Source organism: Leopardus geoffroyi, chromosome D3, assembly GCF_018350155.1.
Source record: "Leopardus geoffroyi isolate Oge1 chromosome D3, O.geoffroyi_Oge1_pat1.0, whole genome shotgun sequence".
NCBI lineage: Eukaryota > Metazoa > Chordata > Mammalia > Carnivora > Felidae > Leopardus > Leopardus geoffroyi.
The window spans coordinates 29,451,251-29,466,238 of record NC_059339.1 but is presented as its reverse complement, the minus strand read 5'-3'; positions in this window follow the sequence as shown (position 1 = coordinate 29,466,238).

Here is a 14,988-nt window from a genome sequence, read left to right as displayed (position 1 = left end):
GCATCTCTGGCAGAGGCAAAGCGCATAGATCCTTGCACTCCAGTGCTCCCAAAGAAAGACAAGGGGCACACCACCGCCTCCCCCAGCGCGGTCTCCCGCCATCTGGGGCAAATGCACACACTGATGGATCCGTGCAGGTGCCCACAGGACACGAGTGCATGGCGCATTGGAGACACCCTCCTCCAGGAACCGGAGTTTGGATCCGGGCAGAACCAGGCTGTGCCTCCCAGGGCTCAGACTGAGAACAGCCCAGCTTTACTTGATCCCATTAATTCGTTTCAGAATTGATCAGGCGGGAACTACCTCGAGCGAGCGTATGCTTAGACTTGGCCTCAGACTCTCAAAGAAAAGTCCTGCATCAGGAGCACCCTGCACCTGGCCTTTCTGCCACAGTCCAGGACGAGCCTTCAGCCTCCGGAGCCGGGCGGCAGCAGGGGCGGGAGGGAGGCAACCTTCGCTGGAGCCGGGAGAGAGGCAGCACGCTGGGCGGCTCTGTCCTCCTTTTCCAGCTCTGTCCCCACGTCTCGCTCCAGCCCACCACAGGAGCCTCATGAGAAGAACCTTGGCCCTTCGGGGGCGCCCCATCATTCCTCCATCCAGTGAAGGTGCTTTGCTCCCGATGCTGCAAACGTGGATTTCAGGGAGGCACCGGCATGGACGAGCAGGGACTCCAAGCTCTGGAGGCTGATGGGTGGCACTGCCATGCTCACATTGTCGGCAGAGTGGCTGTGCAGTGGCCTCCTTACCCTGTTGCCCAGCCACGGAACAGGGAGAAGAACCTCCAGCTCCCTGCAGTGGAGGATCAGGCTCAGTCCACCCCAGGGTCTGTATCAAAGCCGGTTTTCACAATCAGCAGGTGCCCCACGTGGGGCACTGCTTGCCTGAGCACCATCCGACCACATACCTTGGGTTTACAGACCCTCCAGGTGGTGGGCTGGGACTGGGGGGTGGTCTTCAGGGGCTTATGGTGTGGCCTCGGGCTGGGGCCAGAACAGGGGCAAGAGGAGTTTCCTGCCCTGGCCCTGCAGTGCACACATCTGGTCTCCTGTGACACCATCCCACAAAGTTGGAGGAGGCAAGTCCCTCTCTCCAGCTTGAGGACTCAATGTACACAGAAGAGCAGTGGCTCCGTTGGCCTCTAACTGCTCCCTGGCCCTTCCTTCTTCATGCTCCTCCACCAGAACCAGAAGTCTCCGTGAGCCCATCACTAGGCTTCCTCCTTGGTGCTGGGCTCTTGCCCTAACCTCTGGTGGGCGGGGATGTGTGTCTGTGCCCAGCCCTGAGTTCTGTTGGGTGTGGCAGGCAGCAGGCAGAAGTCCTGCCTATGGGCCCCAGGCTCACCGTGGGGTTCACATGAGGGGGACTAAGGGCTCGGAGGAGATGCCCAAGAGAGCCTGGCCAGGCAGATCCGATGGAGTTCTTGGCAAAGGTCCAGGAGTTAGAAACAGCCTGGTGTGTGCGCTCTGGTGGCTTAGAGAGGACATGGGCTGGGGGGTGAGGTGAGGCATGGCCAGGGTAGAGGCTGGCCCTCTCACACCTCCTGTGACATCCCCTAGGACTCAGTTTGGGCCCCAGTACCACCTGCCTCATGGTCCCAGAGGAGGGCTTGCTCCATCTCTGGAGTGCTGGTGCCTGGACCCTGGGGACTGGGGACTGCAGGATGAGCAAATAGGGGAACTGAGACTTAATGGGTAGATACCAGAGGGGATAGCAGCAATGGGAAGAAAAGGTAGGACAGAGAGACACACACCCCTGTGACACCAGGCACCTCAGAGCTGGGAGGGGGTGGGCCAGGGCCTGTACGGCCGTGCACAGCTGGGTTGCAGCCTCCATCTGCCCAGGGCATAGCTTCACCCCCTCACTGTGGGTGCTGTCTTCCAGGAGGGAACGAGTGGGGACCTGGTGAGAGGGATAGCCAGGCCGGATGGGGCTGTCAGCTAGGCCTGGGTGACAGCACCCCCTGCCCCCCACCGGGCACCAGGGCCTCCTGCAGACTGGAAGTTCCCACAACTCCAGAACAAACAAACAAACAGACAGATGCAGAGCCGGACCCTAGGCTCCTCTCCGATTTCTGGGCCTGTTGATTTAGCTGCCCACTTGGCGGGAGGACCCAGCCACATGGAGAGCTGGCTGTCCATCTCTCTGTCCATCTACTGGTCACACTAGCCCCTCCACCCCAGGTGCTGTCAGGCAGAGGTAGAACTCGGAAACACAGGTGATCTAGATTTAGACTGACAGGACTGAGAAAACCAGCCCCACCAGCACCCCTTCCTTGCCCTCTTTGGCCAGGGCAGGAGGACCTACACTATCCAGGGAAAAGGACAGGCCCTAAAGGCTCCTGGGGTGTATTGGCTGAAGGAGAGTGGCTAGAAGATGGACAGCCCCTCAGGTTCCTCTGGCCAGCAGGGGACCCAGGTGGGGTACCAGCATCCCCATGTCATGTACTCACATGGCATTGACTCCACCACACATGCACACACACACACACACACACACACACACACACTTGTGAGCATGAAGGTACATGTATGCACACACCACACACATATGTGAACACACCCACAGATGTACACACACGCGCATTACACACACAAGCATGGACCTACATGTACATGTGCATACACTGGACACAAACAAACACACCTATGAGCATGGGCGCGCACACACACATACTGCTTACACACGATGTGAGCCGGGACACACACATGCATGCACTGTTCATATACACAGACACCAATACAGGCTAGAGTGCACATACCAGCACTTGCAGAACACATACCCAGTCACACATGGATGTGCAAGTGTATCCTTCAGAGTGGCCACTGTGGCAAGTCTTCGGTGTCCTTGACACTCATTTCACTAATTCAGGTGGACTTTAGATTTAATTGACTTGGATGAGGTCCGTGGGGAGCTGCAGGCACCACATGATGAAGGAAGAATACAATGTTGTGGTCCACTCATGTTGGGAAATTTCCTGCAGGTGACACGCCAAGATGATACTCCGGGGCGGGGAGGTCTAATGGCCAGGATGATGTCCTGGATGTTGGGTACAGGAAGAGTCTCTCAACAGGGTCACCCAACAGGGATCCTTCTGGATGGAATCACCTGGGAGGTCAGTCTGCATGCTCAGGCCCCAGCCCTGAATCAGGCTTGGTGGCTAAAATGAGCCCTGGGAGGCTGTGAAAAGTAAGAAACTGGGGACAGGGCCAGAAGCAATGAAGAATGACCACTAAGCCAGTTACACCAGTGCCATTGTTAATAGGTGAAAATGAGGGTATGCTCCCTTATGGTCTTTGGATATGTTACGTCTCCCCTTACAGATACTTAGAACATTTAAAATAATGGAATATATCCAACTTGGAATTTTTGTTAAATGCTTAAGTTAGCAATTAAATTTAAGTTGTCCACGTATTCACAGTGACAGCAAAGTGGGACCATTTGGAGAAGCTCTGTGTCAAAATCTGATCCAAGTGCAGTGGAGAATTAGCTCTGCACCTGTGCCCCTCTTCATCCACTCTGCTCCCTGGCTGAGCCCCCAGGGCTGCTGGATTGTCCCCATTAACCCAGGATGACATAAGCCTGAGGCAGCCATAGCCTCAGCACCCATTGCCCTCAGCAGGCCCACCTTGGTTTTTTCTGCCCACCAACCTGGGGCTGAAGGCAGGAGGCAGGTGGACTGTCCAGCATCAGGCAGTGGCAGGGATGCTGCTGTCACAGCAGAATTAGTGTGAAGGCGCAGTGGCCTATGGGCAAGGCTCTAGAGTTGGGGCCCCTCTGCCGAGGGCTAGCACCCAACAGGCAGATGGGAGACTAAGGGCCTGGAGAGACCTGGGGAGTAGCCAGATTTCCTTGGTGCATGCCCCTCCCCAGTGGATCTTCCAGCCCTGTCTGGTCTCCTGCCTTTCTGCAGAAGGCTGTGTGTGCTGGGGAGAAGCCGCTGGGAAAAAGGCAGGGATAACATTTTGGAGAATTGACTCCTTTAGGCAGGGCTCACTGTCCTCTCGGCTCTTCAGAGAGGCCCTTCTGCCTTGACACAGAGCAAGGCAGAACTAGGGACGACTCAGTCATCATGAGCTGGGGCCAGGTGTGATCCTCACTCTGCAGTGTTCTGTGTCTGGGACACACCTTGGCCTCAGCAAGCTTCAGTGTTTTTGTCCGAGAAATGGGGAGAATTCTCAAGGCCCCACAGGGTGGACAAGGGCAGCCATGTCAGCTCTTTCACGTAGTTTCTCAGTTGATATCATCATCGCAGCTGCCCTAGCCTCCTTGGGCCATCCCTCAATCTCAACCGGTCGCCCAGGACTGGGTAGGGCAGCTGTCGCCTTTGTGATTCTGTGGGGCTGCCAGGCCTGGCCTGGGAATCAGTGGCCCATTGGGGAGTGGTCCTGGCTGTGTTCCCAAGAAGCCCAGTTGCAAACATTCTACCCAGCTTCCACACCTGGCTCAGGTACCTAGACTCAACCTCAGTTTCCCCGTGTTCATGAGCATGGCTCCGCCCCACCCCAGCCAGACAAATCCCTTCCCTCCTCCAAGACTGCTGAACCAGGTTGGAATTTCTCAAAAGCAAACAAACAGGCGAGCTCAGAGTTGCGGTTTTCAGAGCTCAGATTCCTCCTGTCTGTCTGAGCCAGCGTCAAGCCCGGCCAGCCGCCCCCGGCAGGCTGGACTGGGCCCACAGCTGAGCCCCCCAGGTCTCCGGCTGTTGGACCAGCGTGGACGTGCCAGGCTCAGAGCTGACCTGAAGCACTGTGCTGCCCCACCTCCCCCCTATCCCGAGACCCCGCAAGCATGGCAGGAGGGTGCAGCCTGCGCCAAGCAGAAAGGACACCTGGCCTGGTGGGGCATGGTTGGACGTGAACAACAATCTGCTGTGGGGACAGCGGCTGGTGACAGTGTCCTGCTGAGGTGCGGCAGGCAGAGCTGTTGGAGCAGGGCTAGTGAGGACTGGAGGAGTTGAGGACTCAGAGGATCAATGTAGTGGGGTGTGACCTAGGCAGCGGGCAGAGCGGGTGGTGATGTCGAGGCGCAGAGGCAGGGCCATGGTGGCCCTGTGGGAACGCGGGGGTGGAGAGGCGGCCGAGGGTGGGAAGGCACCTCAAGGGGCAGAAGGGGCTAGGAGGGAGGGCTGGGACAAGGGGAGGGGCCGAGGGGGCTCTCGCCAGGTGGTCTTAATCTCCTCAGTGAAATAGGAGTCCTGGGGGTGGGCGGGGGAGGTGGGAGCCTGAGACAGCTGCGGGGAGGGGACAGCCTGACAGCCCTGAGGCCCCCCAGACTGGGAGCCCCTGCCTGCCAGGCCTGCTCCCTGAGTCAGTGCTGGGTCCCTGGGCTGAGACTTGGAGCCGGTTCTTCTACCCACCCCTCCCCCCTGGCCTCTTCTGCCTTCATGGCCCAGGGGGTCTGGCCTGTGTCTATGAATGTGTGTAGAGAGTGGCCTGGCCTTCCTTGCTGTCTCTGTAGCCTCCGGTGACAGGGTGGAGCAGGGGCTGGGTCACTTTCGCCTCAACTGAAGCCCCCCAAGTTGGATCCCCACTAACCCACTAAGCTGTCAATGGCCCTGAGGTTATGCCAGTTGGGGGCAGGGAGGAGGAAGTAGGGGCCTCTGGTCAGGCCTGCACCCTCAATTTCCCCAGGCCAGCCCTCCACAGAGACCAGAAGGATAGCAGGGAGGGCCTGGGTGGGTTTTCTCTTTTATCCACCAAGGAGCCTCCCAGAGATGGGGAAATTGGGCCACTAGGCAGTGGAGACAGGAGGTGACGTGGACCATGTGGAAGCACCGGCTACCCCATCCCGCTAAGTGGGTGCTTGGCACCAGCTGTGCTGGGTGGACAGGCAGACAGATGTGAGCTTTTACCAGTGCCCCAAGCCAACCCAGCCCCTCCTTCCAGCGTGTTTGCCAGGATCTAATGCGCACAGGCAGCCCGGTGCTGGGCAGGGTGTGGGCAGCCCTAGGCTGTCTCAGGCCTCCCTGGGAATGGCCAGGCCTTGGGGCAGATATGAGTGTCTGAGGTGCCCACTGGAGAAACCAAGATGGCCCTCTGACAGAGGCAATGTGAAGTAGGAGCTCCTAGGGCTTCCCAGGCCTGGCTCTCTTCCGATTCTATGGCAGGCGCCTCTCTGAATTGCACTCCAAGTCATTTGTTGGTGGTGTCACTGTTCCCTTCCAGGCCGGAATTGGAGGGCCAGGAAGGGAATCAGGAGGCCAGTCTGGCCCATGTGTGCGTAGCAGCAGTGAGCATCAAGGCAGGCCCAAGCCATTTTGATAGGTGACCTCAGATGTCTGCAATTAGGTGGCACATGAGTGGGGCTAAGCCATCCCTCGTGAGCTGGACCAGGGCTGACACCTGGAGAGTCAGCCCACACTGGTGGGGGAAAGTGGGACTGGTCCCTGAGCTTTTCTCTCCCCAGAGTCCTTTCAATGTAGCACCCAGAAAGTTCCCTCACAGTGTCTCAGGTGTCACTTTTCCAGCAAGCTCCTCCCCCGAATCTCCAACAAGATGACTATTCATCAATTTAGAGGGAATTTTAGCAGATTCTTTCCTAACATCTACTAAGACCAGCCATAGGTCTACTGCAGGGCACAGTACCTTTCAGTGTGAGAAGATGGAATGTGGCAATACCCTTTGGACGTCTGCAGGGCTGTCCCTGGGCAAAGGAAGCAGCCCAAGTCTCAGGGGAGAAAGTTCTGGAAGGAGTTTTATTGTTCCCAGATGAAGAAGAGCTATGAGATTGTCTGGAGTGCCTGGGAGGCAAGCAAAGGAGGTGGCCTCCTTTGGCCACAGGGAAGGGAGGGGGACAGTGGGGGTGGCACAGGCCGCAGGGAGACACTAAGCCTGAATCTAAAGGGCATTTTCCTGACTCCAGCTTTGGGCTTCTGGCCTTGCTTTCTGGGATGAGGCCCCTTTGGACACTCAGTCCACTGAGTCTGTTCTCTGCGTGTCATCTGCTCTGGGAGCAAGGGGTGATGACCTGTGGCCTGCATGCTGAGGACTTTGGAGCTCACTTTCCTTGTCCACAGGCCCAATGGGAGCCTGCCCTCCTTTCTAGCCCAGGACTGGGCCTGTGAGGATAACCATGCTATGGATCAGGGGATAAAAGCAGAGGCCTGAGGCTGAAAGACATACCCCAACTCAGCCCGTGGGGGCCTCAGGGGCTGTGATTGTTGGGTGCCTAGCATTGTGTCAGTAAATTATACTTGTTATGTACACACTTCACGAAACAGCAGTGGCCATGGCGTAGGTGCTGAGGACACTGCCCTAGAGTTTGGTCATTGCTCTCTTGGTACATGTCACCTCCTTCCTTCTACATATGCTGTCTCTTTTAATGTGACCCCGAGTGTCCCTGGCTCTGATCTTGAGGCTAGACATCTCCAAAGAGGTGCCCAGGCCCTTCCAGACCTCCTGGCAGTACCCTCACCCCACCCCACCAGTTAGTCTGTGGTCTGGACCTAGTCTCAGAGCAGCTCGTCACCATATGACAGCCAGCATCAAGCATCTTGGATTTCTGACAAAGGGACCCCCCACCTGGTGGCAGCTGACACCTGAGCCCACCCCACCCAATGGCAAGGGGCAGGGGTGAGTGACCTGGCTGGAGACAGCTGCTATGGGAACAGTCAGAAAATCCCAATGTCACACACCCTGGTTCCAGAGGGGATACTGAGGCACAGAGCAAGGCAAGGCCTCTGGCATCTGTGAGGGTCCTTGCCCATCCAGGGGTCCTGCCACAATCCACCCGCCCTTGGTGCCCTGTCCACCTCTGCTGTCCACCCGCCCGCCCAGACAGAAAATGGCCATTTCCTCCGGCCCCTGCCCCAGGGAGCGACACGGAGCTGGCAAAACAAACAGGCCGTTCCTCCTGTGGCCGCCGGCTGGTGATGGATGGCCAGAGGGGCTGGCCTCGCTGATGGACGACCGCCCATCATGTGTGGGCCGGAGGCGGGGGCCCAGTGAAGCCTTGGACACAGGCACAGACACACACTCATGAGCCGTGGTGCTGGCCTTACCCTACCTTGAGACATTCCTGGGCCAGAGCCCCAGTGGATGGAGACCAGGCATACTATTTCTCCCAGCCTCAGTCTCTCCATGAATGTAGCGGGTATCATAGTCTAGGTACCCATCATGGGTAGGGGGCGAGCCAACATACCTGATGGTAGGGTCCTCCATAGCCCCTAGGAGGCTCCCACCTATCTCTCAGAGGGCAAGTAACCCTTCCTCAGCCTGTACTCTAGACCTGGCCAGGCCAGGGTCCTTTGAAACCTTTATCAGCACCTTTATGTGCCTGCTCAGTTGGACTCACAGGGCCTCCACAGCCTAAGTCCCCCAGCAAAGCCTGAACAGGCTGTGCAGGGGATGGTGCCTAGTTGAGGTTGGGTCCCTGAGCTCGGGGCAGGGTCAGGCAGGCACACCAGGAGCGGCTGAGGCATGAACAAAGGCTGGGCAGTGCGATTCCAGGTCTCAGAGGTCTGACAGGGTCTGGATCCACTGCACTGACCCAGAAGGCCCTGGGGTCTCTGCCCCAGTTATCCCTGCCCCAACCCCCATTAGCAGTCCCTCTATCTGTTGGGGCAGGGATTACCACCTTGTACAGATGGGTGAACCAAGGCTTGGGGGAGTTCTGCCTGGAGGGAACATAGGCCTGGGCTGGGGTGGGCCCCACTGGGCACTCTTGAGCCCTGCAGCACCCAGCTGATGGCGACTCCCACCAGGCAGGGTCGGATGTGCTGATGGTGTTCATGGGTCCCACAGAGGCCATGGCTGACAAGCCTGTAGCCCTGGCAGGCTCAGAGACCTTCTGGCCCTAACTGCTGGCCACCTGCAGGGCCTGAGGAATGCCCAGCTACCCAGCCTGAGGCCTATAGCAGCACAGGCCACCCAGCTGGTGACAGGCTGGAGAGGAAGGGGCAGCTGTGGCCAGGCCTCTGACCCCCGCCCCGCAACTGCCCGGCCCTACCGGGATCACGTCTGGCTAAGAGGAAGCTTCTGAGACCCCCACTTCCTGAACCTCAGAGCAGGCTGGGCTGGGGCCGCCCACTTCCCTCCAGAGCCCCCAGCCCTGCCCTCAGCTCCTCCAACCCAGTCCTGCAGTTCCACAGCCCCCAGCTACGTGTTTCCGGGGCAGAGGGCAGAGGGGGTGGCCAGGAGACTTGCCCTGATCTAGGGTCAGCAGGGACAGGAAGCCCCACTGAATGTGGTGTGAAGACCTGGTGGGTAAGGGGCCTGGCTAGAACGTGAGGGCTGGGCCAAGGAGGGACCTCTCCGGGAGATGAGGCTGCCCATGGAGCAGGGTGATAACATCTGCCATAGGACCCTTTGGATGCAGGCTAGCCCACTGGTTCAACCCTGCGAATGTCAGATGGATGCACCTCTGCCATGGCCAGGGGGATGCCCTGGTTCAGCCATCAGCTTCTAGAGCTGGGCTGGGGATGGTTGAGGTCATGGTCGCCCACTGATATGGACTGTGGGAGCAGTTGGTGATGTCAGAACTGGAGTGTCTTAAGGAGGGTCTACAGGAGGGGATCTAGGGCCCAGGTGGAGGCTCTCAGGCCCTCAGGTCTGGTGAGTTTGGACTGTGCCTGCCAGGCTGGTCAGGCTGAGATGACCCAGCCCCTCCATGCTGCTGGGGGCAGGAAGTCTGGGTCTGGCCTGAGCTGGCAGAATCAGGGCAGGACCAAGGCCCACACAGAGCAGGAAGTGGCTCTGGACTCCAGCAGGGATGGGGTGGCCTCTGAGAGGCCATTTCCTCCCTGGGAACATCCTGCCCAGGCAGCAGCAGGGAAGAGGGCTCAAGTCCGGGCAGGCAGGAAGGGCCTGGGGCTCAGCGTCCCCTCAGGCAGGGCCCTGGGAGGTCCCAGAAGGGAATGACCTCATGGATGTCTGAGTCTCAGGAACTAAAAGGCCAGCTGGGCCTCCCACAACCCCCACCTGGAGCTCCTGGGCCTCCACCTTGGGCTGGGTTCCTGGAGTTTCTAGTAGCCAGCCTTATTCTGCTATGGCCAGAAGCTCAGACCCCTCTGTCTAACCTCGGTTTCCCATATGAGCCATGGCCAGAACCCATGTCTCCCAGCCTGCATGCAGCTATGAACAGAGGGCCAGGAGCTGAAGGAGAGGCCCCATAGGCAGCAACCTGTGCCTCAGAGCTCAATCCAAGCCATCAGGCTAGGCCTGGGCAGATGGCCCAGCCCCAGCTGCCCCTGCTCCAGGCCCTGGGAGGGGGTCAGAGGCCCAACACCCCCCACCCAACCATGTCCTAAATATAACCGGAGCAGGCGCCTGGCCGGGAATAGAGACCTCTGTCAGCCCTCAGCAGGTGCCAGTGGGAGGAAGGTCAGCGTGATTGGCAGGGGTGCTGGCCGGGCAGGCAGCCAGATGTGGGTCATGTGAATGTCCGGTGGCAAGGCTCAAGGGTGGGGCAGCATGTCCTCACAGGACAGCTGGGTGCCCAGCCCGCCCTGTTCAGGTTAACCCTGGACCCTGCCCTCACCCTCACCCCATTTCTGAGACTGCTGCCAGGCCCCCAGAAGGGTCAGACCTGCCTGGCACTGTCCATGTGGCTGAGCCCTTAGCACAGTCTCATCCTGCCACTCTGACCCTCACAGCCCCTGAGTCCCCAGCCTGCAGCCCCACATGGTGACTAAACATCCATCTGGCCACGTGGGGTCACTGAGTGGATGCTCTGAATGCTGTCTGGCACTGTCCAACATCCCTCTGTCCCTCACCCTTGCAGGGTTCTTCTGTCCCCTCCACCCTTAGCCTGTTCCTGCCCTGTATGCTCATCCTTGTGCTATCCCCAGACCCTCTATCCAGGCTGTTCTGAGCTGACCGCTAGCCTGGCTGATGTTGCTTAACCCCAGGTCCTCCAGAATCGCCCTCAGGACCTTACCTCCTGTCCTGGCATCAAGCTGTTCCTGACCTGAGAGTCGGGTGAGGCCCCTTGAGCCCCACATCACTGGGGTCAGGGCCCCAAAGAAGGCAGGTAGGGCTCAGCTGCCCTCTCTGCCCCCTCAGGCAGCATCCTGGGCTCCAGGCTAGGTCCAGCCCTGGCCTCTCTCCTGATCCCAGCGCTGCATCCCCCTCTGCTGGGCAAGTCCTGGACACCCGTCAGCTGCCCTTGGACATGGCTCTCACCAGCCAGCATGCTCTACTATTTCCTTTAAAGCAAGGCCTTCTTTCCCACTCCTTCCTGTTGAGAGGAGACTGTCCAGTTAAGAATCTGCAAATATACTGAAAAATGCCAAGCAGCCTGAGAGATGGATGCTTGCTAGTTTTCCAATGTGGACATCCCAGTTACTTGAATACAAATCAACAGTTTTTCCCTTGTGTGACTAAAGTCATGGGCAAGGGAAGTGGGGCAGGAGCGGTAGATGCTGGGGTGGTGAGGCCTGTCCGAGGCACTGAAGGGCTCCAGTGGTCTGGCCTGAGCCTCAGAAGTGGCATGGAAGGGCAGGGCAGATTGAGGCAAGAGTGGAGGCTGATGAGTTCAAGACACCCAGGTGCCCCTGGACCTCACTGGGGGTATTTGTTGATTGACCAAATGAGTATTTATCCAGCACCTACAATGTGCCTGGCACTGTGCTCACCACATGGCACAGCACCATTGCAGAGGTCAGAATCCTGGAGCCTGGGGCTCTAGGAGGGAGTCTTGGGTCCAGGGACTCTTGTCTGAAAAGGACCTGGGGAAACTGGCCATATGGTCCATCCTGTGCTTCCCCACCAGAGCCCCCCCTGGACTGTAGTCTTCGTGCCCTACTCACGTGCCCCAGTGATGAGAGTTTCACACCCCAGGAGCAGCCAGGACAGTGAGCTTTGTAGTTCTTGCTTTGCAGGTTGTTGAATAGAAAGCCTCTCCCGGCGGGGGGGGGGGGGGGGGGGGGGGGGGGGGGGCTGGGTCACTTAGTAGGTTGAGCATCTGACTTCAGCTCAGGTCATGATCTCGTGGGTTCATGTGTTCAAGCCCTGCCTTGGGCTCTGGGCTGACAGCTCAAAGCCTGGAGCCTGCTTCTGAATCTGTGTCTCCCTCTCTATCTCTGCCCCTCCCCTGCACGCTCTCTCTCTCTCTCTCAAAAATTAAACGTTAAAAAAAATTTTTTTTAAAGAAAAAAAGAAAGCCTCTCCTGGGGAGAGGGGGGAGAGTGCAGGGCCAGCACAGGGGGGTGCCTGGTGTGGTAGGAGTTGGGTGGTGATGTAGGAGGGAGCAGACTGGGGAGGCTGAGTGCTGGCTGGAGAGTGTGGAGTATTATCTACACCCCCTGTCCCACTACCCCTCCCGGCCTGACCCTCAGGTCCCTAGAAGGCAGGTCTCACTTCCATGGCCTTACTTGCACTGGACATGGTAGAGGCTGCAGTGTGGGCTTGTTTGTTCTTCATCTAGTTTTTCTGGTTTGGAGCCTGGATGCCCAAGCAGGGTTAGGGGCCTGAGAATGGATGGGGGTGAGGGGTGGGAGCGGAGTAAGGGGCCCGGCCCTGGCAGAGGTGTGGCTGAGGAAGGGGATCAGGACTGAGTGTGAGGCCATCCTTGGACCCACCTTGCTGTCACCTTCCTGTCCATACCTGCCTTCACCTGCAGACAAGTGGGTGAGCTCCACCCTGAGCCATGGGTGTCACCCACATGGGCTTCTGGAGGAGGTCTGGTCTTGAACCCATCTGCCACCTACTGGCCCAGTTGCAGGCTAGGGAGGGGACCTACTGTGCAGCCTCAATGAGGTTTTTGCCATCAGAGGGTCAGGAGCAGGTTCCCAGTAACCACCTGGCTTTTGTTTCTGGCCCCATCAGCCTTCCTTGGAGAGGCCTCAGTAATGCATTCTGTGTGTGGGGACAGTGGGGACGGTGGGCAGTGGCTTAAGGCCCCAGAGTGTGGAGCTCTTAGGGGAGGCACCTCCCACCCACATAGCATCTATCTACCTTTGGTTTAAACCTAGGTTCCTCTGCTTCCTGCGTGTGGGGCCCTGGGTGTCTCTATACCTCTAGAGGGGACTGCTAGGGTCTTCCTCCTTTCTCCTGCCTCCTGGCCCTCCCATGCCCCATGGACCGCTTCTTCTTCTAACCCTAGCTGCTCAAAATGCCTGGATGCCCTCTCCTCTTTCCAATCAAATTCTGCCCACCTGCCCTTCTCCTGGATCAACATGGGGAAACTGAGGCCAAAGGAATGGAAAGAAGTGCTGGCATGCAGCAATGTTGAGTGGTGCAGCCAGAACTCTAATGGGGGAGATGGTGGCAGTGGTGGGTGCTGGCCGAGACTGACAGAGCCAGTGACTTCTGGGCAGCCTGGCTTCCTGGGAGGGGCTGCTCTGCTAGCTTCAGCCCCTAGTGGGTACATTTCCCCAGGCCTTGCAGGGCCATAGTGTGCCTTCAGACATCAGGGACCTGGATAGAGGGTCCTGAGCAGCTGCCTGGACAAGGGAGCTAGATGGCATATGTACCTCTCAGAAGTGGTATACACTTCCAACAATGGCCCTTCCTCCGGGCAGCCCACCCTCATCTTCCTCTGAGCATTCCGTCAGGATACCCAGGGCTCATCACCCACTAGACACTCACCATCTCCATTTCAGAGTTAGGGAAGCTGAGGTACAGTGACATAGTGTGTCTGTCCTCACAGCATGAGTCCAGGCCTCACAGTAAGGGTGGCGTGTCCAGTGAGGTGAGGGGGCAGGGGCAGGGGCAGGGCCAAGCATGGGACTGCCAAAAAGGGAGACTGATGGGCTCCCAGTGGGGCATGAGGCACAGGATTCATGCTGGGAGAGGCAATTAGCAGCTGAGGATGGGGCTGGGAGTGTGTATGCCATTTGGAGCTCATGGTTCAAACCCCAGTGGGTTTTGAGGGTGCATAGGAGTTCACCAGGGCAGAAGAGCAAGCGAGAAGCACAGCACGGTGACGCTCACAAAGGCCCTGTGGGGAATTGGGGCGCAGGGTGAGCAAGCAGTACCCAGGCCCCTGAGGCAAGATGCTGGGATTCATTCAGTTCTGTCCTCACCTACACCAGACTGTCCAGAGCTCCATCCTTCCTATGGGCAGAGATTAAAGGCTTCAGAGGCTGGGGCAGGCTCAGGGGAGGGAATCTGTACAGCAGGGCTGACTGTAGGCTTTTTCTCTGGACCTGAAAGGACTATCCCTTCTCTGGGCCTCAGTTTCTCCATCTGTAAAATCGTGAATATGGCCCCTAAAGGGGCTCATGGCTCTGATAGACTTGCTGGCTCAGGGTAGGGGGTATGGCCAAGCCCCACCAACTGGGACCAGGCCAGGGACTCAGCCACAGGTGCTTGGAAGGCTGGGAGCCCAGCTGGCTGGGGTTGTTAGGATGGTCTACCCCGGAAGAATCATCAGAACATCTGTCCCCGTGCTCCCCCACATTCCCCACTAAGCCTGGGCTGGCCCAGCCCCCAAGCATTTCTTAGAGATTAGGCCCTAATCCCTTTCTGCTCCAGGGGGACCCCAGCCTTGGTTTGCTGTCCACTCAACCACCCCATCCAGCCCTCAAGACTCTGGAAAGCTTCCAGAGGGAAGATGGCTCCACTGAGGTAGGGCCCGGGACCTGGCCCTCACCCTGGCCAGCTCTACTCAGCCTGAGGCATGCTTCTGGGCCCCTCTATTGCTCAGGTGAAGAGGAATCTCTTCTGATGTTGAGGTGAAGAAACTGTCATGTTGCTTTTTCGAGCCAGTTCTATGGGTACAAATCCCCACCCTTACACCTGCACCCCAGACAGGCATTGCAAATCCATCCCTGATCTCCTGCTCCACGTTGCTCCAGGAAGCATCAGCTTTCACAGCCCTGAACTCCAGGTGGTTCTTTCAGTGGGTCAAAAGCAGTGCAGTCAACTTGCCTGCCCTGATGGGGGCAGGGAAGGGCAGTCTGGTAGCACCCTGGGTTCCTGGATCAAGGAAAGCCAGCCCTAGAGGGGTTCAGGGCTTTTTACGGTTTTACATGGTGCTGGAGGCCCAAGAGAGAGGGACCAGCAGAGTGGGGAGGTTGGCACTGAAGTTGTCCCCTCTGACCCCTCA